General features: G+C 34.8%; 1 long non-coding RNA gene across 4 annotated transcripts in view; it reads right to left on the reverse strand.

Moving 5' to 3' along the window:
* LOC140639762 (uncharacterized) overlaps positions 1 to 27,639 on the reverse strand; it is a 309,354-nt gene that overhangs the window by 60,384 nt on the left and 221,331 nt on the right. The window lies entirely within an intron of this gene.

A 27,639-nucleotide genomic window follows, 5' to 3' on the forward strand; every position in this document is an offset into this window, starting at 1 on the left:
AAAGGGCTCACATGTAGATTCACTGGCCCCAGGGTTCAAAGCAAAAGTAGCCCTTTGAAAACTACCCAGACTTTATGTGAAAGAGGCTCACTTGCTAGTTTTAAGCCACAGACTGAGGGACAGACTCTGGGGAAGGAGGCTGGTGGATGCCAGCTTTGCACTCCCTGTTTGCCTTGTTAAAGATAGTGGGTGCCATCGTTTTCCCTTTATTCATTTTTGGCAGGTTCTATCTTTGCACTCCCCATCTACATTTTTCCAGCTGGAGGACACCATCCTAACACTCTCCCTTGCCACACTACAGCTTGCCAGGATCTCCCAGAAACGAGCTTATACACTCATCTGGAGTCCCAATTTTTGTGACTGCTGCACAGGGCATACCTTCAGATTTACTGGTTCTGGTGGCCATTGGAGCTTATATTTGTGGTCCCACAGGACTGTATGTATTTGCATTCTTTATTTTAATAAATTTTTTATTCAAATATAATTAACATACAGTGTTGAATTAGTTTCAAGCGTAAGATATAATGATTCAACATGTCTATACATTTCTCAATGCTCATCAAAATAAGTATACTCAAACTTTTTTTTGAGAGTTGGGGAGGGGTAGAGGGAGAAAGAGAGAATCATAAGCAGGCTCTACCCCCAACACAGGGCCCAATGTGGGCTCCATCTCAAAACCCTGAGATCACGACCTGAGCCAAAATTCAAGTGTCAGATGCTTAACTGACAGACACCCAAGTTCTTCAAGATAAATATACTCTTAATTGTATTTGCATTTTTTAAAAGCCACTACCAGGCACCCCGGGTGGCTCAGCGGTTTAGCGCAGCCTTCAGCCCAGGCCTGATCCTGGGATCCCCAGATCGAGTCCCACGTCAGACTCCCTGCATGGCGCCTGCTTCTCCCTCTGCCTGCGTCTCTGCCTCTCTCTCTCTGTGTCTCTCATGAATAAATAAATAAAATCTTAAAAAAAAAATAAAGTAAAATAAAGGCCACTACCTGAGGGTCTGGCTTCCAACCAGCCTAAATCTAGATATTGACTGAGATCCTCCCCTTTGAGACGCTAACTGGTCTTGGCACATCCTCAACTACTGGAAGCTATTAAAAATAAAATAGGCTGTTTTGACAGTTACAAAAGCTTGAAAGAAAACCAAGAGCTACAACAGGGTTGAACCCTAAGGTTCATCTCCTACATGAGGCCACTGGGAGAGATGGCTAATTCATCAGATACATAAAAAAAAATTACAGTCAAGCAAATTGAAGGTACAGACAATGTTCCAAACAGCAAGATAAAACCTCAGGGGGAGAAAAAAAAAAAAAAAAAACTAATGAAATAGGTAAGTAATTTACTTAACAAAGAGATTCTTTCATGCTCTTAGTCAAATGTAGATTAGAATTTAGTCATCTGAAAGACTAAACTGGCCAATAATTTGATGGCTTCTGGGTGGAGGGTCAGCTTGACTGTCAACAGGATCATCTGCCTGGCTGTCTCCAGTATGGCAGTCTCAGAATAATTGGGATTCTTCCATAGGAGCTCAGGGATCCAAGCATAGTTGTACTAGCAATCAAGGTGAAACCTTCATTACCTTTCCTGACCTAGCCTTGGAAGTCATGCAATATCACTTCTGTAATCTTGTAGTTTGTATCTTAGAGTTTGTAATCATATAATCTTTGTATCTAGATTCAGTGGAAAGAGACAGATCCCACCTCTCCATGGGAAGTGTCAAGGTTACAATTGTAGGAGAGCATGTGTTATAGATGTTTAGTCCTCTTTGAAAATAGGATCTACAGAAGGCCATCATTTGGCTATATAAAAAGTCACATATTTCCCATATGACTTATGTGAATAAAGACAATTTTACTTCCTTTCCTATCTGGATGTCTTTTATTTCTTTTCCTAGGTTAACTGCACTAGCTAGAGTCAATAGTAGTGTTGAACAGCAGTGATGAGAGTAAGACCTTTGTCTTGTTCCTGATCTAAGGGGGAAAAGTATTCTTTCACCACCAAGTATGATGTTTATTAAGCATAAATTACCAAGTTGAAAAAATTTCTTCTATTTCATTTGCTGAGACTTTGTTGTGGCTTTTAATCAGTAATGGATAAGAGATTTGGACCCAGGAAATTTAACAAAAATCCCCTACCCCTGGACAAGCAGAGCAGGACTAACTCCATTTTGTGCTGCACCGGCCACCTCCTGTATGACCCCCACATGACCTGCTTATTGCTTAAGGCGCTGCCCCACCCTAGTCAAGCCGCTGGGCACACCCTTACCCGAAATTGGCTCATAACAATGTAACCCCGCCTTGTGCCCGCCAATTCTGACCAGAGTGATAAGCCAGTTCAAATGGTCACTATAGGGTAAACTGTGATTCAATTGGCCACCTGCGTGTGGACCAACATGACTCTGCAACTTTCTGTGTATGTTACAATCCCATTGGCCACTGGCCCCTATAAAGCTGCTACGCCTATTAGTCTTGGGGTCCAAGTCCCTGCTCTGCTGTGTCGCTGTGTTGGGTACACTTGGACCCAAGCTGGAGCTTGTAAAGAAACCCTTGTGCTGCTTGCATCGGTTTCCGCTCCTTGGTGGTTTCTCGGATTCGCAATCTTGGGCACAACAACACTTTTAAGATTCTTCTTTTATGATTATACTATGATTTTTCTTTTTTTAATGTACTGGAGTAAATTACATTAATTGATTTTCAAATCAATTATACCAAGATTATCCTAAGGTAAACCCACTATGTCATCTATAATCCTTTATGTGTACTATTGGATTCCATTTGGTAAGTTTTATAAGGAGTTGTTGTGTCCATATTCATGGAGAACAATGGAATGTAGTCTTCCTTCTTGTAATATATATATATATGTATATAATACAATATATATATAAATTTTTGTTTTGTTTTGTTTTGTTTTGTTTTTGGAATACGTCTAATGCTCCCTGTGGAATGAGTCGGAATGCATTTATTCCTTTTCAATTTTATGGAAGAGTTTGTGTAGAATTATTTTTTTCCTCCTTGTTTGGTAGAATTAAAAAATAAAGCCATTATGGTTTGGGACTTTTTTCTTTTCTTTCTTTCTTTTTCTTTTTTTTGTAAGGGTTTTATCTATGAATTTAATTTTTAAAAATAGATATGTCTATTGGGGCAATCTATTCCTTGAAAGGACCCTGATAGTGTCTTTAAAGCAATTTAATCCATTTCATAGAACTTTTAATTAGCATAAAGTTGTTCACGTTATTTTATTATCCTTTTAATATCTGTAGGGACATGTCACTTTTTTCATTCTTGACAATTGGTAATTTCCATTTTCTCTATTTTTTTTAAAGATTTTATTTATTTATTCATGAGAGACACAGAGAGAGACAGAGATATAGGCAGAGAAAGAAACAGGTTCCATACAAGGAGCCCAATGCAGGACTCAATCCCAGGACCCCAGGATCATGATGTGAGCCAAAGGCAGAGATGCTCAACCACTGAGCACCCAGTGTCCCTTTATTCTTACTGTTTCCTGGGGTTATGATTTTATTAATCACCCCAAAGAAGCAGCTTTTTGTGTCAGGACTTTTTCTTTATGTCTTTTCTATTTTCTGTTTCATTCACTTCATCTCTTAGTTTTCTTATTTCCTTTCATTTGCTTATTTGGAGTTTAATTTGCTCTTCTTTTTCTATTTTCAAAAGGTGATATTTAGGTCATTGTTTTTAGACCATTGTTCTTTCCTTCTGAGAATTATTTTACCTGTATCCCACCAAATTTGATGGGTTGTTTTCATTTTCATGTAGCTCCAAACATTTTATAATTTTCTTCTGACCAATGAGTTATTTAGAAGTCTTTAGTTTTCAAATATTTGAGGATTTTCCAGATATCTTTATTGTACTGATTTCTAATTTGATAATATTGTGATCACAGAACAAACTCTGTATTATTTGACTCCTTTTATTTTATTATTTATTTATTTAATTTATTGGAGTTCAATTTGCCAATATTTAGCATAACACCCCTCTGTTATGCGCAGGTGTCTGTTAGTGTCCCCGGGAGCCCGAGGGCATCCCCGCCCTCCTGGGTCCTGCTCTAATTCCCTGCGAGGCCTTTCCGCCCTAGAAGTGCAAACTCTTCTCACTGTAGGGTTCCAGCTGTTCTCTCTTCAAATCTCAGGCCAAATTCATAGGTTTTCAGGATGATTTGAAAGTTATCTAGGTAAGTTGGTGGGGACAGGTGACTCGGGGACCCTACTCTTCTGCCATCTTGCCCGCCTCTTGACTCTTTTTAAATGTAATGAAACTTATTTTATGGCCCAGAATATGAACTAAATATTCCACACGTATTCGAAAAAGCTCTGTTGTTAAGTGTATTGTTCTATACACGTCAGCTAGTTCTGGTTGGTTGTTAGCATATTTCTGGTTGGTTGATAAAGTCCTCTTTATACTTGTTGATTTTGTTTTGGCTTGTATCAGTTGTTGAGAGAAATTTGTTAAGTTTATGACTATAATTGTGGATTTATCTGTTTCTTTCCACATCCATTAGTTGTGGCTTCATGCATTTTGAAGCTCAGTTATTAGATATATATACAATAAGGACTGTTACACTGTATAAAAGAACCAATCACTTATCATCACTCACTCTTTACCCTTGATATCTATGTTCTGACATCTACTTTGCCATTAATAAATGGCAATTAATTAATTAATTAATAAATGGTTAATAAAGCCCCTTCAAGTTTTCTTTGCTTAGAGATAGCAGGGTACGTATATTTCCACCCTTTTATTTTTGGTCCATGTGTATCTTTATTATTTTTAATTTTTTTGTTTTTAATAATAAATTTATTTTTTATTGGTGTTCAACTTGCCAACATACAGAATAACACCCAGTGCTCATCCCGTCAAGTGCCCACTTCAGTGCCCGTCACCCAATTACCCTCACCCCTCACCCACCTCCCCTTCCACCACCCCTAGTTCATTTCCCAGAGTTAGGAGTCTCTCATGTTCTGTCTCCCTTTCTGATATTTCCCACTTAATTTTTCTCCTTTCCCCTTTATTCCCTTTCACTATTATTTATATTCCCCAAATGAATGAGAACATATAATGTTTGTCCTTCTCTGATTGACTTATTTAACTCAGCATAATACCCTCCAGCTCCATCCACGTTGAAGCAAATGGTGGGTATTTGTCGTTTCTAATGGCTGAGGAATATTCCATTGTATACATAGACTACATCTTCTCTATCCATTCATCTTTCGATGGACACCGAGGCTCCTTCCACAATTTGGCTATTGTGGACATTGCTGCTAGAAACATCGGGGTGCAGGTGTCCCTGTGTTTCACTGCATCTGTATCTTTGGGGTAAATCCCCAACAGTGCAATTGCTAGGTCGTAAGGCAGGTCTATTTTTAACTCTTTGAGGAACCTCCACACAGTTTCCCAGAGTGGCTGCATCAGTTCACATTCCCACCAACAGTGTAAGAGGGTTCCCCTTTCTCCACATCCTCTCCAACACTTGTGGTTTCCTGCCTTTTTAATTTTCCTCATTCTTACTGGTGTGAGGTGGTATCTCATTGTGGCTTTGATTTGTATTTCCCTGATGGCCAGTGATGCAGAGCATTTTCTCATGTGCGTGTTGGCCATGTCTATGTCTTCCTCTGTGAGATTTCTGTTCATGTCTTTTGCCCATTTCATGATTGGATTGTTTGTTTCTTTGCTGTTGAGTTTAATACGTTCTTTATAGATCTTGGAAACTAGCCCTTTATCTGATATGTCATTTGCAAATATCTTCTCCCATTCTGTAGGTTGTCTTTTAGTTTTGTTGACTGTATCCTTTGCTGTGCAAAAGCTTCTTATCTTGTGGAAGTCCCAATAGTTCATTTTTGCTTTTGTTTCTCTTGCCTTCGTGGATGTATCTTGCAAGAAGTTACTGTGGCCGAGTTCAAAAAGGGTGTTGCCTGTGTTCTCCTCTAGGATTTTGATGGAATCTTGTCTCACATTTAGATCTTTCATCCATTTTGAGTTTATCTTTGTGTATGGTGCAAGAGAGTGGTCTAGTTTCATTCTTCTGCATGTGGATGTCCAATTTTCTCAGCTATGTGTATCTTTATATTTAAAGTGAATTGTAGATTCACAGTAAGTACATAAGTGTTTTTTAGGGTGGGGGCATAAGCAAATATGTGTGGAGTGCCTCCCAACTTTTTAAAATTATGGTAAATTAAATGGAAAATGGTTGTTTTATTGCTTCCTTCATCCTCTGGGCCAGTAGGAGATTGATAACTAAACATACCGTAACCCAGAAAAGGAACACAGATTAAAAACTCTAAAACAGAGAAACTGTGTGATTTCCATCCTAAACTATGAGAAATCTGTTGGTTCCATTTCCTGAAACAAAGTAATCTGGAGGGAAGGTTGGTGAGGAGAAGTAACAGAAACTGTGGTGTTTTTTGTTTTGACCCCTTCAAGAGTCAGTAGTTTTCTTATTTTTTTCTATACAGGACTAGATAATAAATACTTTAGGCTTTGCAGGCCATGCAATCTCTGTAGTAACTACTCAACTCTGCCACTCTAATGCAAAATCATCTATAAAAATCACCTAAAGGAATGGGCATGGCTGTGTTCCAATAAAACTTTATTTATGGTTACTGAAATTCAAATTTTACATAATTTTCACATGCCACAAAATATTAATCTTGTTTTGGTTCTTTCAACCTTTTAAAGTATAGGACTTATTCTTAGCTCAAAAAAGCTAGTGGCTCAAATTGTGGTAGGCCAGAGTCTTCTGACTCTTGCACTAGAATGGCAAGTGAATAGGTTCATATAATGATAAAGAATGATCATATACAGATGACAACAGGTAGAATCAGAATCAAAGAGATAAGAAGATTATGAGAAAATGGCTGTAAAGAGGGAGAGATGATATGGAAAGGAAAGAATGAAAGGGAAGAATTATTTGCAAATATATAGTTTTCCCTATAGAACAGTGACTCAGAGTATCATGACTGTCTCCATGGCACTATATTTCTTTGCTTCCCAGAATTCTCAACCTCTGCTCAGAGAAACACTATCTTATTTACTTGAGGGACCTCCTAGACTACCCTTTGTGATCTGCAGACCAAATATTATAATTGACTTCTTTCTGCAAACTCTCCGTTACAAAATTCAGATAGAGTTCTTCTAAAAGCTATGAATCTTAGCTCTCAAAAGATGGCAAAGATCATTCTTTTTTTCCCCAGAGGATCTAGACATTTAGCATCATATTTTAAAAAATTTTAAGTCAGAGACTAAAGCAGATTTTCTTTTAAATATCAAATTAAATGTTTCTGTCTAACCCCTCAATTCCTATGCAGTCTTCTTTCTGTCATGTGGCCTCAAGGGAAACTAAAGAAGAAAAAAAGAGTTGAAAAAAACAGATTTAGAGTTTGTATCTAGCAGGTGGCAGAGAGATATAAAGAGATCAAAATTACCAGACCCTTCTCTATCTTTGCCCTCCACCCATATCCCCCGATTTTGTCTCATGATAAAGTCTAGAACATTAAAATAAGGATGGAGTGCTTTGGCCTTTAGGTTTGAAGGGACAATGTATTCAGGTTTTTCAAATTAATAGCTAAATTCATGGCCCTAGAGGTTTTTAAAAATTATTAAATCAAATTTTTAGAAATACTGTAAAATCATCTAAATTTCTGGGTGTGCTGTGTGATATTTCTGGTTCTCTTTCACACTTAAAGCTCTCATTGAGAAGAAAACATTTTTCTGCATTAAACTGTAACATGATTTGGCATTTATATATCCTGTATGAGAGAGTGAAAAACTACCTGCTTTAAATTGTGATTTCTAGGAGGGTTTCTGGATATAGTAAAGCCTAGGATACCCAAAAAATAAAATAAAGATTTTGAAATTGACTTGCCAACGCTAAGATTCATATGTCTATTTTTACTCAACACCAAATAAAGGTACCATTTCTAATCCAAGAACTTCACTCTGCTGTCTTCTAGCACATTGGCATTTTCCACAGGCATTTCTTGTTTTACTTGATGTATTTTTTTCCAGTTTTTCTTAATATGATATCTGAGAAATTTTTTTGCTAAGTATTGATTCAAAAATTTAAAATTAAGGTTAAATTGTGGCTAATCAGCATACTGTAAATGCGATTTACTATTTTCATAGGTTTATTGTGCTTGACTTTGATTTAAAGAAAATCTAAATAAAATTTCAAGAACAATTCAGAGAATTTTTTTAAGTTGTACAATGAAGCATTGTTCTGAATGTAATCTAATACTGTAAGAGCTCTCCATTGCCTTCTATATGTAGCTGGAAAAAGAATAGTTTTGGTCAAAAGATTTAATTTTCCTATAGCTAAAACATGCTGAAGGATAGTATGATTTCTCTAAGTGCTAAGTTTATTTAATTATTTTGAGATATTTTGTACATTATAATTCAACTCCAAATTGAAGTAATTTATCCCATTGTGTTTTCAACCATATGAGGTCAAATTATGTCTTTCATAATTATTTTGTATTCATAGGTTATTACTTTCTAAGATTACTTACTTAGTTTCAAAACAGAAAACATGGTTACACAGACATGATTACTATGAAAAGAAGATTTTTAAATATTTGATTTCACAAATTCATGAGAAGGCAAAATTTTCATTTTGTTTTGGTTTTCCATTTGCTTCACTTAAATTTTCCCAAATTATGCCGAAAATACTTTCTAGTTTTATAATAAATGTCATTTCTGATATTTCTGTGATATCTGTGGTGTAATCTTTACTTTGTCCTACATTTTTTCTTATGAAACATAAGCAAGAGAAATTCTCACTTTATGAAGTAACATATACTTTACCCAGTGAAATACTCAACTGAAGGATGCTGCTAAAGCCAATAGCTTTGAAAGCTTAGGAGAAATGATTAGAAGTTGATATGAACAAAACTAACAATACCAGAGTAATAAATTAGGATAAAATAACCAGATCTATCCATGCTTATTCTGCAGAACATAATCTCCTAACATTTATAAAAACATTCAAGCTCTATTCTTGGATTAAGTGACATGTCTGCATTTTACCACTTGTTTATAATGGCCTGTTGGTTATATCATTTTCCCAGTATGATTAGACTAAAAACCCAAAATCCAGTATCAATAACAGCCCTGTTATTCCTATATATCCCATAATCTTAAAAGGAAACACAGAGGTAAAGGTTACAAAAGTGTTTTCTCTGCCACTCCATGAAATCTGTCCTACTTGCAAGTGAAAAGGCTCCTGTAGGACCCTTTCTTGCCATCAAGAATCCAAATTAGCAACAGCTTGCAATGATAATCAGTTCATTTCAGTGTACTCAAAATGGGCTCATTATTATTAATTTTTGCCAACTCCCAAGCAATTCATGAACCATTTTTAGATTTTCAAAAAGCAGTTCATGAATCAGACAAAAAAAATTTAAAAGGAACCCATCCCACAATGAGATGATGACTCAGAGTCCTTTGCTGTAGCTGTGTCAACTGCCGAGCATCTGAAATCTGATGAGGATGGGGCTGATGGAGAAAAGGCCATGATGAGCATGAAACAATGTGTTGAATTTACATGTTAAAACTTCTTGTTGGTTTTGGCAATTTTTGCTGAGGATTATTGAGAAATCCATAACATCTGGATGTGGGGGAGAAGCTCCACTAAAATGATGAAGTTTATATTGGTCGACAAGACTATAAATGGAAAAGAAAGTAGTTTCTTAACACAGCTGTTTCCAATTTTGTTAACATTTTAGGCCAAATTCATTTGAAAAAAAAAAGAAATAACATAAAACTCTAATGTTTGAGATATACTTTACAAGTCTGATTTAATGTACACATGCTGAAGACATTCTTGACTCAAACTAATATATACAGAGGATGGTCAAATGAACCAGTGGTCGAAGTCTAGGCCTTAAACCTGCCTTTGAGATGGATACTAGCAAGTCATTTTGTCAAGAAATTTGGATTTAAAAGTCAAATAATCCCTTTAAGTTAATTTGTTTTTAAGTGAAATAGAACCATCAGATTCCTGGCACCGTCTTATGTTTCAATACATATCATATCTTTCATGCCTTAAAATAATTGAATGGACAAATCATTAATTGAATTTCAGATGAACTAGATATTCTCCATTCTCCCCACTGATTGGATGACATCTTATTCATCACTTTTTCTTTCTACACTTCATTTTCTCCTGTAAAATGAAAATTATGTAAGAAGATAAATAAAATATATGCAAACATATTTTTTGTGTGTTTTGGGTTTTTTTTTGTTTTTGTTTTTAAAGACTTTATTTATTCATTCATGAGAGACACAGAGAGAGAGAAGCAGAGACACAGACAAAGGGAGAAGCAGGCTCCATACGGGAAGCCCGACGTGGGACTCAATCTGGCTCTCCAGGAACAGGCCCTGGGCTGAAGTCAACGCTAAACCACTGAGCCACCCAGGCTGCCCTTTTCTTGTGCTTTGGAAAGGAATATTGCATAAGCCAAATACAATAATATATATGCACACAAATGTACACATTCCTACACATACAAATATATTTATTTATTTAAATCAGTGTCTCTTTGGCTTCCAAATTCTCATTTTCCCATTACTAGTTTTCTCATATCTCTTCTCATATTTTAGCAGAAAAACGACGGCAAACATTAAAAAGTTCTCTATTCCATTTTCTCTTTGCCTCTTATTTCTTTCTTTTCCTTTCTTTTCACTTTTCTTCTATTGCAGCCTTCAAATACCTTCCCAGTTTATTACACAAAGAACAAAAGCAAAATAGAAAGCTCAAAGACAAATAGGCTTTCCTGTGATTTTCATTTATGAACCTCTGAAGTCATTATGCAGTTGAATAAAATGGGAGCAGCATCCTTGTAAAATGTTCTATTAGCTTGTTGATGCTTTTTGGCTAGAGATGACTCTTAAATATTGATGACAATTATAATCTACTTCCTATGCTTTTTTTTTTTTTTTTTTTTTTTTTTTTTTAGAATTCAAGATTTGGTAGCGGCATGAATATACCAATATCAGATAGATTTGTTAATTCCCCTTGACATAAGTAAAGTCTGGGATAGCAAGATGTTTTAAAGATCATCAACAATATGATCAATACAGATTGCCAAAATCAATTCTGGAGTCTGACTCTGCCTGCTGTGAGCAGTTGTCACAATGTTCTTTGAGAAAATTGGCAAGAAATGATAAGGATTCTGTCAACAGACACCCATCAATAGAAAATAATCCCCCTGAAGAAATATTGCACTCTTTTTTGCCTTTTCCATACAAATAGGTCATAAATAGAAAGTCTGGTTAAAACTTGTAATTAATCAAGTTGATATAAAAGATCTTATATATTTGTTATAAATAGATTAAAAACATGAGGTGAGAAAATGTATTTCTCAATTTATAGAGTACTTAAGAACTCAGAAGCAGTACCTACTATATCAAATGCATTTGAAGTCTCTATAAGAAATTTTTGAGTTCAATGAGATCCCTTTTATAGATATGAAGTTTAACATTTTGAGTAGCTTGTTGATTGACTTTGGTGAGAATCATTTTTCTTATATTCCATAGGTTTACCACACCTAAAAGGAGCTAGATATTTGATTGGCTACAGCATTTCTGGTTTCACAGTTTTCCCAAATTTTTCAGTTGATACCTAAAGATCCTAGGAGTTTATGAGTGTCTTCAAGATGTCTGTGAATTTCCTAAATCGAATAAAACTTTTTTGTGTGTGTGAGTCCATATTTATACTGCTTTCAGAGACAGCAGAGACAGAAATCCTAACAATTGCCTGACATACCAAGATATCTATGCATTTTTTAAAAAAAAAGGAAAGAGGAAGGAAGGAAGGAAGGAAGGAAGGAAGGAAGGAAGGAAGGAAGGAAGGAAGGAAAGAAAGAAAGAAGAAAAACAGTTGCCTGGAACAAAATGATTATTTAAAAAATTGAATAACGTAACCCTACCTAGGCATTTATTTATTTAAAAAATAAATGTGCCTATTATGTGCCCATCATTGAACTATAAAAATAACGAAAGCTCCACACTTAAAAGAACTTAAATTCAAGTGACAGGTGAAAGACAATAAAATATGTCAAGTTTTATGTGATGCAAGTCTAATGTATAACCCTCTAAAAACTTTATCCATTTTGCAACTATGGTATTAGGAAACAGTATAAAATTGTTATACGTATAAAAAGGCTTTCTTTTTTAGCAAAAACTTTCTAATATCCTCTAGCAATTCCATAGCAATTCCATAACAATAGAATCAATGCCTTGTTTTAAAGAGTTGCCTCTTTTCTGGGCACTAATGACATTTGAGCCAGATAATTCTGTTATGAGGAGCTGTCCTATATATTTGTTTAGCAGCAATCCTCTCCTGTACCCACTAGATGCCAGTAGTGTCCCCATCCCCAGTTGTTATAACTAAAAATATCTCTAGAAATTGCCAAATGTCCCCTGGGGGTCAAAAATAACTGCTGTTGAGAACCATTACTTTGAAGGATGCATCTGTCAATAGTTCAAGCCAATGGCAAGGTATGTAGTGATAAATGCAATGTTTTAATTGTCATGGAGAACTTCACATGTCTCAAAGAGAACCCAATCTTGAGGGAGTCAAATCTGGAATCCATCAATCTACAAAACATCTACTAAAAACACATACTTTGTCCTTGAAAGAAGTTTTTCTCTTTCTTTCCCATTTTCTTTTTCTTCCTATTTGCTTAATTATCTGTTGCCAGATAATTCACACCTAAGTTCATAGAGGACCAATGTCACAGATATTCTCTTAAACAAAACTGGCTTTGTAACAATAAAATTTGTCTGTTTAAAATGTAACTAATATCGGAGATATTTACCTAAGGAAGTATTTGTAAATAGTATCTAGAAATGCAAGAAAATAGCTAAAGGAGTAAAACTTAAAGAAATAAAGATAAATATAGATTTGTTGGTATTTTTCTTTCCTTGAAGGTTAAAATTTCTAGTTTTTTCAGAAATTCTGAGCATAGCAGTAACAGTCTCTTTTGACTGTCATTGTCATTCTTGTAATGGAAACACCTCACCTTCATTTCCAGAAAAAAAGAAAATGATGCAGTATTAAAATGAATAGAAGAAATGAAGACAGCCAATTTAAGTAGAAAATAAACCATTGGGACTGCATCAAAATAAAATGTTTCTGCACAGTGAAGGAAACCATCAACAAAACTAAAAGGCAATCTATAGAATAAAAGATATTTTCAATGACATATCTGATAAAGAGTATCCAAATACATAAAGAACTTATAAAACCCAACACCCAAAAAAACCAAATAATCCAATTAAAATGGGCAGAAGACATGAATAGACATTTTTCTAAAAACATACAGATGGCCAACAAACACATGAAAAGATGCTCAAAATCACTCATCAGGAAAATAAAAATCAAAACTGCAATGAGATATCACCTGACACCTGTCAGAATGACTAAAATCAACAACACATGAAACAACAGGTGTTGGTAAGGATGTGGAGAAAGGGGAGCCCTCTTACACTGTTAAAGGAACACAAACTGGTGTAGCCACTCTGGAAAACAGTATGGAGTTTCTTCAGAAAGTTAAAAATAAAACTACCAATCACACTACTAGGTATTTACCCAAAGAATACAAAAATACTAAGGCAACGGGATATATGTACCCCAATATTCACAGCAGCATTATCTACAATAGCCAAATTATGTAAACAGCTCAAGTGCCCATAGACTGATGAATGGATGAAGAAGATATGGTACACACACACACACACACAGTGGAATATTACTCAGCCATAAAAGAATGAAATCTTGCCATTTGCAATGACATGGATGAAGCTAGGGAGTATTGTGCTAGATGAAAGAAGCACAAATACCATACGATTTCACTCTTCTATTGAATTTAAGAAACAAATAAACAAGCAATGGTAAAAAGAAAGAAAGAAAGAGAGATACAGAGGCAAACCAATAACAGACTCTTAACTATAGTGAACAAACTGATGGTTACCAGAGGGGAAGTGGATGGGTAGATGGGTATAATAGATGATAAGAATTAAGGAGTGTACCTGCTGTGATGAGCACCAGGTATTATATGCAAGTGTTGAATCACTGTTTTGTACATCTGAAACTAATATTATGCTGTATGTTAACTAATTGGAATTCAAATAAAAACTTAAAAGCCAAACAAAACAAAATAAAAAAGATCTATCTTTTACATAGGTGACAATAAAGATATACTCTTCCTTTTGGAAAAAAATACTTACAATGGAATAGGGACAGGGAAAAGAAAGAAGGTAGGCAAACAGGATAGAAGATGAGAAAACAACTAGTTGTAAAATAGGAATAAAGAGTTCAGGAAGAAAGTACATGGAAATTATCTTTTTTTTTTTTTTTAAAGGAGGAATAAGTGAAAGCCTATGCTAGCAAAGAGAAAGAAAACTGTATTCATAGAAGAAAAATGAGTTTCTAAAGTAGTAAATTACGAAAATTTACTACTTGTTCCCATACTGGTTTGCAATAACATATGAGAGCAAGGGGGACAGAAAAGATGGTGCCACAGGTTAACAGGAAGTAGGTAACTGTCAGAAAAAAAAGATTTAATAGACTCTTGAATCGGATCTTTCAATGTCTATTTTGACCTTATTCTATATAGTAAGACTAAGGATTTCAAATATTTATTTCCTGAATCCCCTGGCAACTGGGCTTTCTGGATGTGACTTATATTCTATTAGATGTTACCATACAATATCTAAAAGGCACAAAAGAGAGGTCATCTTCCTGTAACCAGTGACTTAAGCAGTGGGCAAATCCCACATTCCAGTGTCTAGTTGCCAGGCTTGCTGGTGGGTGGTCTTTGCAGCAGTGGCAGTGGCAGGAGCAACAAGAACAGCTGCAGATTCCTGACATTTGCATCATAGCAGCATAACTTTCAAACCAATGATGCAGAGACAGCCTCCTGAATTCTATTCGACCAGAACTTCTAACAAGTTTGAAGCATTTAATTCCCTAGAAGAAATCCTTTTCAGTTTAAAATATCTAAAGTGACACGGAAATTAGGCAACATGGTCAAATGACACTGAAGGGTTAAGATCATGAGTATGAAGAGAACTCTGAATGCCGATTAAAACATCTAGAGAGCATTTTAGCACACTAATGAGAGCACAGACCCAGTTATCAGGAATTAAAGAATATAATTCAGAAAGAATGCTATAAGTTAGAGAAAACAAACTTGAACTTGGATAAAAAAGATGTGCGCCACACCTGGGTTGAGGCATATCCTAGCCATGGAACATAAGTAAGTTCATTAAATCTCTCTCCCTCCCTCACCGTGAATTCTTGGCTCTATCTGCTTATCTCTGAGGATCTCTCTCTCTCTCTCTCTCTCTCTCTCCTTCTCAGTGGGTAAGAGACTTCTGACAGCTCTAAACTCACAATAACCCAGCAGCCATACATAAATTGCACAGAAAAACTCTGATTCACCCTGGTTGGTTCACCTGCCCACTCTCGGATTAATCTGTTTTCAAAAGGGGTTTGTGTGCTATTTTTCAGGTTATGTCAGGTGCTCTCCGCTTTGATTGGTAGCCTAAGCAAAACCATGTTAGCAGGGGAACAAATTTCTGCAAAAAGAGGGAAATACTATTACCACATGAATGAAGGAAAGGATGATGCTGAAATAAAAACCAACAGAATTCTTTTACAAGGAATAAGGAAGCAGGGAGAAAAGAAAACACTACTGCCTTGAGTGAGATTACATTGTAGGATGTTAAGATATTGAGAAACCTGATATGTATAGACTTGGAGAAAAAAGCATTTCAGAGGAAGGAATATAATTTTTTAATGGAAGGAAGACGAAACATTTCCTCAAAGTTTCTAAACGGTTGGGGAGGTAGAGAGCTACTTTGGAAAAAAAAGCAAAAAAAAAAAAAAGGAAAATAAAGCAAAGAACATGCTCACCTAAATATATATCTATGACTTGTCACAGATTATTATATATGTGTGTGTGTGTATGTACACATACACACACACACACACACACACATATATATATATGAATAGTCTAGGAACACTTGAAGTAGAGAGGAAAAAAGCTGAATGTTTCTTTATTATTCTTAAAACAAAACAAGATCTTTTGCTGAGATATAGGCTTTAGTCATCCAGATTAGAACCTTACGATAGAGGAAGAGGTTTACTTTTAATTTCATTTAAACACTTTATGTTTTCAATTTCTAGACGATTATATACTACATTTATTAAAAACAAATAATGAGGGTCAGTTGGTTAACCCTCTGCCTTCATTTCAGGTCATGACCTTCAGGTCCTTGGATCAAGCTGGCTGAGCTGGAAGCCTGCTTCTCCCCCTGCCTCTCTCCTTACTCTTGCTCTTTCTCTCATAAATAAATAAACAAACAAACAAACAAATAAATAAATAAATCTTTAAAACAACAACAAAAGATGAAGGAGCCAGATTAAAAGGTGAAGCATTTCTGAACAATGATAAGAAACAATGGGTGGCTGTTTCAGTGAAAATCACAGCACAACGTTACATAACATCACATGTGGACTCAAGGAATTTTACCCCTAGCATTGGCCTTGATGACTCAAGGGGAGTTCAAGAAACAGATGCCACTGATAATGAATGCTGTCCTTAGAGGAAAAATCCAGGTTTTAATTGGGGAAAGGGGGTGGGAAGGGCAAGGGAGAAAAGTCGAGGACAGAAAGACATGAAACCAGGGGTGCAAACGGGTGGCCCATGTAGTGTGTGTTCATTTTGATGCTTTTATCCTGGCCTTGCACTTCCTTTTTGCTCAAAATTTCCATAACCGTCTCCATTTGTTCCCTCAGTTCCGCTACCTACATGGTCTCTGAACGCACTATAGACTTCTGCAATTCTCCGTCCAGGCTCTCTACCATAAGGATTGCTGTCGCAAAGCTAATTCACCGTAAGGCAACTTTGCCATTAAAGGATAAAATTACGAATAAATCAAAGATGGATGTTCATTAACAGGATCTAGTGAACCATAAAAAATGAATAACAAAATTATACAGAATTTTATTGCAAAATGCAAGACATTTGAATACTTTTCAACTGTGTGTAGATTCATGACAATACTGTGCAAAGAAGTGATTTTATTTTGTGGATTTTACCTAAAAACATGTCTTCAAAATCTTTCATTCATAGTATTATACTATTTTGTTTTTGTTTTTTGAATTTGCTTGTTGATTCTCCTCGCTCAGCACCGCACTGGTTCTTTTTTTGGTAAAATGTTTTCCTTCCCTAAGAGAGGTATCAGTTTCCAAAATACTAGGATGCATGTTTGTAAGCGAGCTTTGCCTTGCTTCGTCAAAGCGCTCTACGCTGTTGTTTGTTCTTGGCATATTGTCACATGTCCATTGATAAACATTCCAAAATTCTATGTGACACCTGAGTTCAGAGCTCTGCCTCACTGTTCAGATCATTATGAGGCTAAGATTCATATAATATGAAAATGGTAGTAGTACACCAATAAAGAAATGAGACCGAACTGTCCCCTGGTTGAAACCAACAAACTGTCAAACCAAATGGTCCATCAGTAATTATTATTATTTTTTAGCATTTAAAACAAAATCACCTTATGGGCAAGAAGTTATCCAGCAAAAATGCTTGTGGCAAAGATGCAGTTTTTATTTGCATTACTTCTTTCATGCTCACAACAGTTCCCTGCTCATTATAGATTTTTCCACTTACAGATGAGCATTACTAGACAGAGGGGTGGACCCAGTAAGCAAAATTGTCCACGATCCCTTAATTTTGTCTCCTAATCCTTTGCTTTCCATTTAGAACCCATGCTGTGTGGAGAGTGAGGGAGCATAAAGTCTGAGTTAAAAATTTAGCTTTAAAACCTTTTCTCTCTCTCTTCTCTCTAGAATATAAGTTATGATCTCAAAGAGTTCTGGGCTTCGATTCAGGATATCTGAATCCTTCAATTCTATTCTTGGGAATCTATGCTATGAATTGTGCAAAATAGAATAAGCTTTATGAGTAAAGACAATTAAAGCAACATTATAATGGAACAGAATTAGGAGAAATTAAAATTTCCAGCCATAAGGGAATAGATAAGCAAACAGTGATAAGAAGACACCATGGAACCATTAGAAATGTTTATGGAGACATAAAAAAGTAAGTTAATACAGTAACTAAGTAAAGCAGTACAATGTATAATAAACAGTATGTAAATGAGTCCACTTTTTAAAAGTGATATTAAAATGGTGGCTTTTTAATGAAAACTTTGTTTAGGTTACGGTGCAACAGGTTCTGCTTCCTCTTTCAACTTTTCTATATTGTCAAGATTTTTTTTTTTAATTTTTATTTATTTATGATAGTCAGAGAGAGAGAGAGAGAGAGAGAGAGAGGCAGAGACACAGTCAGAGGGAGAAGCAGGCTCCATGCACCGGGAGCCCGACGTGGGATTCGATCCCGGGTCTCCAGGATCGCGCCCTGGGCCAAAGGCAGGCGCCAAACCGCTGCGCCACCCAGGGATCCCTATTGTCAAGATTTTAAAAATAAAAATAATAAGATACAAGTAATAGTTATTAAAAAAATTAATTCTCAGAGTTTAGAACAATACCAGCTACCAGAAAAGTACCTAGGGCCTCATATAAGTTTTTTAAAATGAAGTAGGTAAAAGAGGAAGATCAAAAGCTGTGTACAAAAAAAAAATACACATATAAACGTCTTAAAATGGAGTTGATAGATACTGAGAAGGATAATGAGGTCAGTTGGGAAGAGGGGTGAAAATATGTTTTTTGGAGGAAACAAGTGTATTTTCTGTTTTGTTCAAATTTAATATTCTACTACTAGATATTGAATACCTTACGGTCCATGCAAATAGAGAATACGTTGCTCAAAAATAGGTGTCAAAGAATTTGACTTTTTTTCTGTCCTTTACTCAGTCTGGCTATTGCTATTACCTAACTGCCATAAAGATGCACACTGCAAGGAAGATATTACAACTTTGTGAGTTAAGATGAAATAAATTAAGATTTATTAAGTTCTTAGAAAATAGTCTAGTGCAGTATAAGCACTATTTAGGCATTTGTTATATATAAATACTTTACTTTTGAGTAGACAGAAATATTGCATTACAAAGTCTTTAAAAAGACTTTCCAATCCCCAAGTACCAGAAAGTAATTTGGCAATATTATACATTTTTTTCTAATGCATCAGAACAACCAATAAAAAACAAACAACAATAAATAAGTACAAAGCAAGTAACTTTTTTATTTTGCATCATTAGACTCAAAAGATTGAAAATGGGCATATTCCAATTTGGATTTAAAAAAAAAATAAGAAGGCACACTATCTTTAAAGCTACCATAAATTACCAGCTTAATAGATTACAAGGAATGTGTGCAGCTATTTATTATTCTGTTCAGAAAAAAATACATATAGTTACCATGGAAACTACTAAATCTCAGAGTGTGTGTGCTACCTCTATGATATGATCACTTTTTGTAATACAGATATGAGTAATATATCATCTGGGCTCTGGCATTAAATGTTTTGAAATGCTTTAAAACACACACATTGCTGATATCCATATTCACTATTTTTGACTTCCTTAGCTCTCTGACATTAAATACCCTTTAAATTTTAACATTTTTGTGTTTCAAATATATTCTACATGCAAAATCACAAATTTCAAATCTCTGAGAATTGTGCAATTGGAGTCAATCCCCCAAAATTTTCAATGCCTTGTAATTAGTTTTCCATGAACACTGCAGAAAGGAATAAAAGGAAGATTTTTCCTAAAGATTTTAAATGTAGTTTCACCTTTTAATAAAAATTAGACCTTCTGTAAGAAAACAAAATACTTATTAAAACAAAGAAAAATAACAATTTGTATTAAAAATTGGCCAAGAGGGGCACGTGGGTGACTCATTCCGCTAAGCAACTAACTCTTGATTTGGCCTCAGGTTATGACATCAAGGTTGTAAGATCAAGCCCACAATGGACTCCGTGCTGGGTGTGGAGCCTGCTTACGATTCTCTATACTTCTCCCTCTATTCCTCCCCACCCCTGCTTGCATACATGCTCTCTATCAAAAAAAAGGAAAGAAAAGAAAGAAAGAAGAAAGAAAGAAAGAAAGAAAGAAAGAAAGAAAGAAAGAAAGAAAGAAAGAAAGAAGAAAGAAAGAAAGAAGAAAGAAAGAAAGAAAAAAAGAAAGAAAGAAAGAAAGAAAGAAAGAAAGAAAGAAAGAAAGAAAAGAGAGAGAGAGAGAAAAGAAAGAAATTGACCAAGATACTGTTTTTCACATCTCCACACTCCTGTTAGATTTAATGCAGGATCAATTTATGAGACACCTAAATTACAATATAGAAGTGCAACATTTGTTCAGAGTTTTATTAAACGAAATATGAACCCCTGAGGTGAAATTGTGCCTTAGAAAGTGTTGGGACATAAAGTCATATCTCACCAGCTGATTAAGCTGAAGCTTCAATAAAGTATTGACTCATGTTTTGTCATCTGTCCTTGGATATCTATGAAAAAACTCAAAGGAGGTTATTCTCTCTGAAAATTTTACCAGGTAAATAAGAGGACTTGTACTTCTAGGGTTGCTGATGGAATCTGTTTCATAAAAATTTTCCTAACTGAAACATGGTTAACTTCTTTTTCTTCCACCCAAAATTAAGCAGGAGCAAGGATGACCAAAATGAAGTAGACATTTCACAATTTACAAGATGATTTTAAAAATTATAGGTGTTTGGGACGCCTGGGTGGCTCAGCGGTTGAGCATCTGCCTTTGGCCCAGGGCGTGATCCTGGAGTCCCAGGATCAAGTCCTATGTCGGGCTCCCTGCATGGAGCCTGCTTCTCCCTCTGCCTGTGTCTCTGCCTCTCTCCCTCCCTCCCTCTCTCTCTCTCTCACTGTCTCTCATAAATAAATAAAATATTAAAAAATAAATAAAAATAAATAAAAATTGTAGGTGACTTTTGAGTTGTGCTACTCTTTTGTTTGATTTTTCCAACTTTCTCACAAAGAAGGAAAGGCTTTATTACACATAATTTTTAATGGAACTAAGTTTCATTAAAATAATAATAATCAGTATTATTAAGGAGGTATTTGGATGCTACACCAAATTTTCTTATTTTCTGCCATGCCAATTTACTGCAATGCCTATTTATCTCACTTTGCTACTGGGAAAAAAAAATGTCACTTTTATTTTTTTAGTAACAATGTGTGTATGTATGTTTGTGTGTGTATTCACATATATGTATGTGTGTGTGTGGAGAGAAAGAGAATGAGATTTAAGTTCCACCTTTCAAAATCATATTCTTAACAAAGTTTGCATTGTTTTATAGTTAACCAATGTTTTTGACAGATGTGTAAATTTGAGGAAGAAAGAAAATAGGCATTTGAGGTATAGAAAGCCCTGTACCAAGGTTGCTTGATTCTAGTGCTCTGGCAGCTTTTTCCCTTTCAGAATTCCATAAACTTATTTTTCTTGCATTTGTCTAACAATTTAGAGCTCGTATCATGTTTTTGTAGACATGGTTCTTTGTGCTCCTTACAACACCTCTGTGAAGGGACAGAGTTCACAGTATTTATTTTTTATTTCTGTTTACAAAGACTTAAAGAGGTTACTATAAGAGGAGAGAGAAGGATAGAATCAGAGATGGTGGATAAAGATGGGGGGAAGTAATAAAATTAAAAAGAAGAAAAGGTAATAAAATGAGAGGGAAAACGATTTCACAAGCCTTTAGCAAATGGAGACAAATGATTAAGCCACAAGACATGATAGCAGGAAAAGCAAGGAAGCAACTAGGTGTCAGAAAACAAAAGAACCATGATAGCCTTCAGGTCTTTGCTTGAAAGCATGTTGAGAAAAGTAGCTGAAAATCGGAGGTGTTCTGCCCTTTTCCAGAACCGGGTGAATGCTGGGGCCAGCACTGAGAGGCCAGAGCGGCAGAAGCAGGACAGCTTCTGTGAACTATCAACCTGATCCACCTGGGCTCTACTCCAGGTTAAGACCCCATATTGAGGAGAAATTTAAGAGAATGGAATAAATATTGAGGAGGAATTAGGACAACAGACACAGATGAGGAAAGGGATTGAGTGAATCAAGTGTGACTTTCAACAATTTATTCAACCTCCTCATGCATTAGTTTCTTCATCTGTAAAATGAGTAAGAAGAGTACCTACCCTGAAGTTTCTGTTCATTAAATAGGTTAATACATGCAAAACACTCAAGTCAGTGGCTGTCACATAGTAAGTAGTCAATAGATGTTAGCTAATATTATCTTAGATAACCTGAGGGAAAATAGCCTCAGACCCCAAGAGCTATATTGAAAACAGCAAAGTGGAGATAGGATATTTCTACAAAATACTGCAGTATTTTGCATTAGCCATGAAATAGCCAACCACTAAAAATGATCCAGTGTTCTGTGGTGGATCAGTTAGATGCCTGTCAGTTTATGCACTTCAATCAGAGTTCAGAGGAGATCCCATCATGGTGGGGAGGAGGCCCGTTAAGACTCAAAACACTAAGCTCCAAGTCAGAATTTGTTAGAGAGGGGTGAGATAAGATCAGTAGAATACAAAGGCTTTAACCGGAAATAAAGATGGGGCACATGAATGGAAAATTAGTCACAAAGCACTGAGTTTTAAGTAATCAGAACCTGCTAGATACTGCAAATGATGATGAAAATTGAGGAAAAGATGGTAACTTTAAACAAGAGAAAACATTGGCTCTCCTCAGAACACATGAGATATTGTCTAACATTGAGTTGGTTTCAATGAAAAGGCTTCATCTGGGTGGGGGGACAGTTTCTATGAGAAGAGTGATATGGATTTAGACACCCAAGTTGTCTTTATAATTGAAGGTTGTGGAGAGACGGCAGCCTTTGAGAGGACTCAAAAGGCTGTATTAGGGAATTAGGATGCACACTACCCACAGGAGCTATACAAGATTAAAATTCAAAATGGGAAAGATCTGATTGTCAAATATCACAAATTGATCTTATACTACCATGAAGACCATAATGACCTACTTATAACTCTTCATCTGTCCTCTCCCAAGAGAGCACATATTGACTGTCAGTCATACCAAGGTCCACAATCAAGGGATCACAAGGTGGGTGTGGAAGTTGGCTGAGTAGGAGGGAAATGAGGGATTACCAAGACAAGGGGTATTGGAAAAGGGGAAGATGTACAAGGAGGGCACATGAAAAAGGACTATGGAACTGGGTTAAATTTATATAATAATTTTATAGTATCAGATCATTTTGATAATTCTGTTTATAAGGCAAACTCAATTTTCAATATTTCTTAAAAAATGTGACATTTATAATTAAATACAAAACTTGAAAAAGACTGAATATTACATAGCACAGCATAATATCCATTTTTGCAATTGGATATTATGCTTTTAATAGAATCTTAGATTTTAGAGTCAGAAAATATTTTAAAGAAAATGAAAAAAAAGTCCAATTCAATCCTTACACCTCCAATTCTCATTTCACAGGCTAATATACAGAAAGCCAGAGTCACACAGCTTGTACAAAACCTGGTAGCTATGTATAATAGAGTGGTGATGAGAATCTGAATCCCCAAATCACATAACAGGCCCCATAATTAACTCCAAGATCATTTTTCCCCCAAATTGTAGGACTCATACAAGGATTATAGTTAACTAAAATTCAAGTTTTCTTTCATTTTAAATTGTAATGTCCATTTACCAAGTAGATACTATCAGTTATTGGCTTTTTGTTTACTTAAGTAAAAATATACTTTAAGAGTGAAAAACATACATGAAGATATCAAGTGCTGAATCCCGTCTTTACAAAGCTTTGAAAATGCAATTGTACTACAATATAACACCTGGTATAAACAAGTTTATTTGTACTTATATATTTATCAAAATCAGTTAAAGATTGTACAGCATTGTATTTGGTACTATCATGAATCTCCTGTGGCTGCTGTCTCTGTCACTATCTGTAATTAGAAAAACACACATCAAAAATCTATCCTTATCTATCTACATATGTAACATTTGAAACCCACACTGTCTAGCACTCATACATATCAAATATTTAATCCTCATGAAACTCTGTTTTATTAACACTTTTTTTCCATACTAGAAAACATCATTATTGGGAAGTATATATAGTCAGTTAATTTTGAGGTAGAACTAGTTCCTTCAATTCCAAATAATTTTTTGTTTTTAAAAATTATATTATTATAACATTTATAAAATATATAATAAATGAGATAAAAATAAATGAAATCCCATGTAACCCCTGCCCATTTTATCAAGTCTTAAATATACGGCTATCTTGCTTTAGTTCTTTCTTTTTTGTCTACATACCTTATATTTGAAGCATCTTGTATGCACTTCTCCAATCAAATTCTCTCTCGTTTTTCCCAAAGGTAATCACTCTCTTAGATTTGGTATTTATCATCCATGAGCATAGTTTTATACATTTACACTTAGTAGTTTTAAAGCATAAATCACATAAGTGTATGTTTTCCAAATGTGTATGTATGATATCATCCTTCACATACCACTTTTTATACTTTATATTATTATGATTTATCTCTGTTGATATATTCAGCACAAGTTTTACTTTAAGATTTTTCTTTTGGTATGACATCAAAGCAAAACAACAAAAGCGAAAATCAACAAGTGGGATTACATCAAATTAAAGAGCTTATGCACAGCAAAGGAAACAATCAACAAAATGAAAAGACAACCTAAAGAATGACAGAAAATACTTGCAAACAATATATGTGTTAAAGGGTGAATTTTCAAAAATTTAGAAGGAACTTACACAACTCAATAGGAAAAAAAACCCCAAGTGATCCAATTTAAAAAATGGGCAAAGGACTTGAATAGAAATTTTTACGAAGAAGACATACAGATGGCCGACAAGCACATGAAAAGGTGTTCAACATCACTGATCATCAGGGAAGTGCCAGTCAAATCCACAATCAGCTATCATCCCATATCTATTACAATAGCTATTTATTATTTATTTATTTATTTATTTATTTATTTATTTGATATATTTTTATAAGTGATACTTTTTATTATTATGAATACCAACAGTTGAAGAAATTGGTTTTTCATTATGGTCAATATATTCCATTAATTTGTTTTTTGTTTTTTTAGAGAGAGGCAGAGATAGCAGGTCAGGGAGGGGTAGAGAGAGAGGGAGAGAGAGAATCTCAAGCAGACTCTGTGCCTAGTGGGGAGCCCAACCTGGGGTCTCACAACCCTGAGATCATGACCTGAGCCAAAATCAAGAGTTGGATGCTTAACTGACTACCACCCAGTTACCCCTCTTATTCTTCAGACAGACTATTCTCATCTTTGAAGAGGTTTTTGCTTAGAGTATTTTTACTTCCATTACCAAAGGGAAAAAATTGATAACCATTATATCCAATTACCTTGCTCACTGATGATCACAGCAGTAGAAACTGTATATGCTGTCTACCAAAGCTCAAGAAGGTTATCATTTAGAAATAGAGGTTAGAACTAACTCTAGTGGTTCATAATCACATAGTTGGCTTTCTCTTTTTGTATCTACCCTTGGACAGTAAAAGTAGCCTGGCCATCTAAGAGAACCTTTAATAAATATTCACAGTAATCTCTATGAGATGGAACATAGATTTTTTATTTTCTAAAAATGCTATTTATACCCTAGGAGTTAATAAAGTGATTTGCAATACTTAAATTATAGGAAAAGAACCCCTGTTTTCAAGTCTATCCACAAATCACAGGATTAGTATGCACAAAATAAAAAATTGGTACATAAACACATGGTGATGGAAAGTGAGTCATCAATTTTGGTAGCATGTATATGTTTAGACAGAGTATATAACACCCTTTACTATAAATTCATTTAAAAAACAAAACATCATCATTTAGACTATAACTGTAAAAATGCTTGTGGTGCATTATTCTACTTCCCAAGGTTAGGGATGATGCAGACATGCCACAGTGTTTTATATTTCTACTGTTCAGATCATATTAATGAGAACATCATTTGGAAAACATTGTTTATATTTGTCTTATGTTAAACTTTATATATATAATATATTTACCACATTATCCATTCATTTATTAATGGACACTTAGGTTGTTTTTATGTCTTGGTTTTTGTGAATAACACTGCAATAAAAATCAGAATGTGGATATCTCTTTGATATAATGATTTAATTTCCTTTAGATAAATAGCTAGAAGTGGAATTGCTGGATCATATGTTTTATTTTGAATTTTTAGAAGAACCAACGTACTATTTCCCATAGTAGCTGCACCAATTTATATTTCTACTGACAATCCACAAGGGTTCCCTTTTCTTCACATCCTCACCAGTGCTTGTTATCTCTAGTTTTTTTTTTTAGCAAATCTAATGTATGGCATGGTGACTATAGTTAACAATACTGTATACTTGAAAGTTACTAAGAGAGTACATCATAAGTGTTTTCTCCACAAAAAAGGGAAAAAAAGTAATTATGTAAAATGACTGGTATGTTAATTAACCTTATTGTGATAATCATTTTGTAATATATGCATGTATCAACTCATCCCATTGCACACCTTAAACTTACACATGTTATATGTCTATTACATCTCAGTGAAACTGTAAAAAATAATTTAGATATTTCCAGGTGGTTGCATAAAGCACAAATTTATTCATTTTACCTGCTCCCTAATAGTCCAATGAGCAAATTTACATATTTATGCTTCTATAAATGTACATTCAGATGCTGGGACTTTTCACTACTATGAATGAGGCTACAAATGAATACTCCATTACATGATTCCTGGAATATTTCTGCAGTTTTTTCCCTCCATTACATTTATAAATCCAGATTTGAACTTTCTAGGTCAGAAAGCAGAGGCAAATTCAATTTCTATAGAAATGGCCAAATTGTTCTCTCATTTGGCTTTACCAATTAACCCTCAGTTCTTTCATTGTTTTCTTTAAACATCATAATTTAGACCATGTAAGATTTATGCCATAATTCAAAGTGCATGGTTCCATTTTAACACTATATTACACTATATGAACCACCTTTTAAATATGTCTTGCAAATTAGTGCTTATTTCCTACTAGCAGAGGACAAAGATAGGGATGATAGATTAAGACATGTCTTAAAAAAAAAGACAAGTCTTAGAATTTATGGTATATCAGAGTTGTAATAGAATATAAGGGAAACAACAAATCTAGAATTTTTTCTGGGTACACTTGCAGAAACAGTAAAAACAGACTTCTTGGCTATAATTATTTTTATTATGTCTTGTCTTTCAGTAGTATTGTCTTTTTTTTACATAATGGAAGACAATTCAAAAATAAAATAGAGAATGCAGAAATATACCTTACATATGACTCCACATAAGTTTTGTATATATTAAAGCACTCATTAATCATTACAATGTTTTATATTGAGTGTGTACTTAATATTCAAATCTGTAACCAAAAGCAAAGCTAGCAAGAATTTGATTATCATATATAAAATAAAATTGTAATTTTTTTCTCCCATGTTTCTCTTTTTGATGATATGTTTTTTTAAAATGAGTACTTGAAGAATAAAGTTGTAGACCACATAGGCACTTCTTTCTGCTTAAAAGAGATAGAGGAAATGAGAAAAGCATAAACCAAAGCACAGAG

The sequence above is a fragment of the Canis lupus genome, chromosome 9 (genome assembly GCF_048164855.1).
Source record: "Canis lupus baileyi chromosome 9, mCanLup2.hap1, whole genome shotgun sequence".
Taxonomy (NCBI): Eukaryota; Metazoa; Chordata; class Mammalia; order Carnivora; family Canidae; genus Canis; species Canis lupus.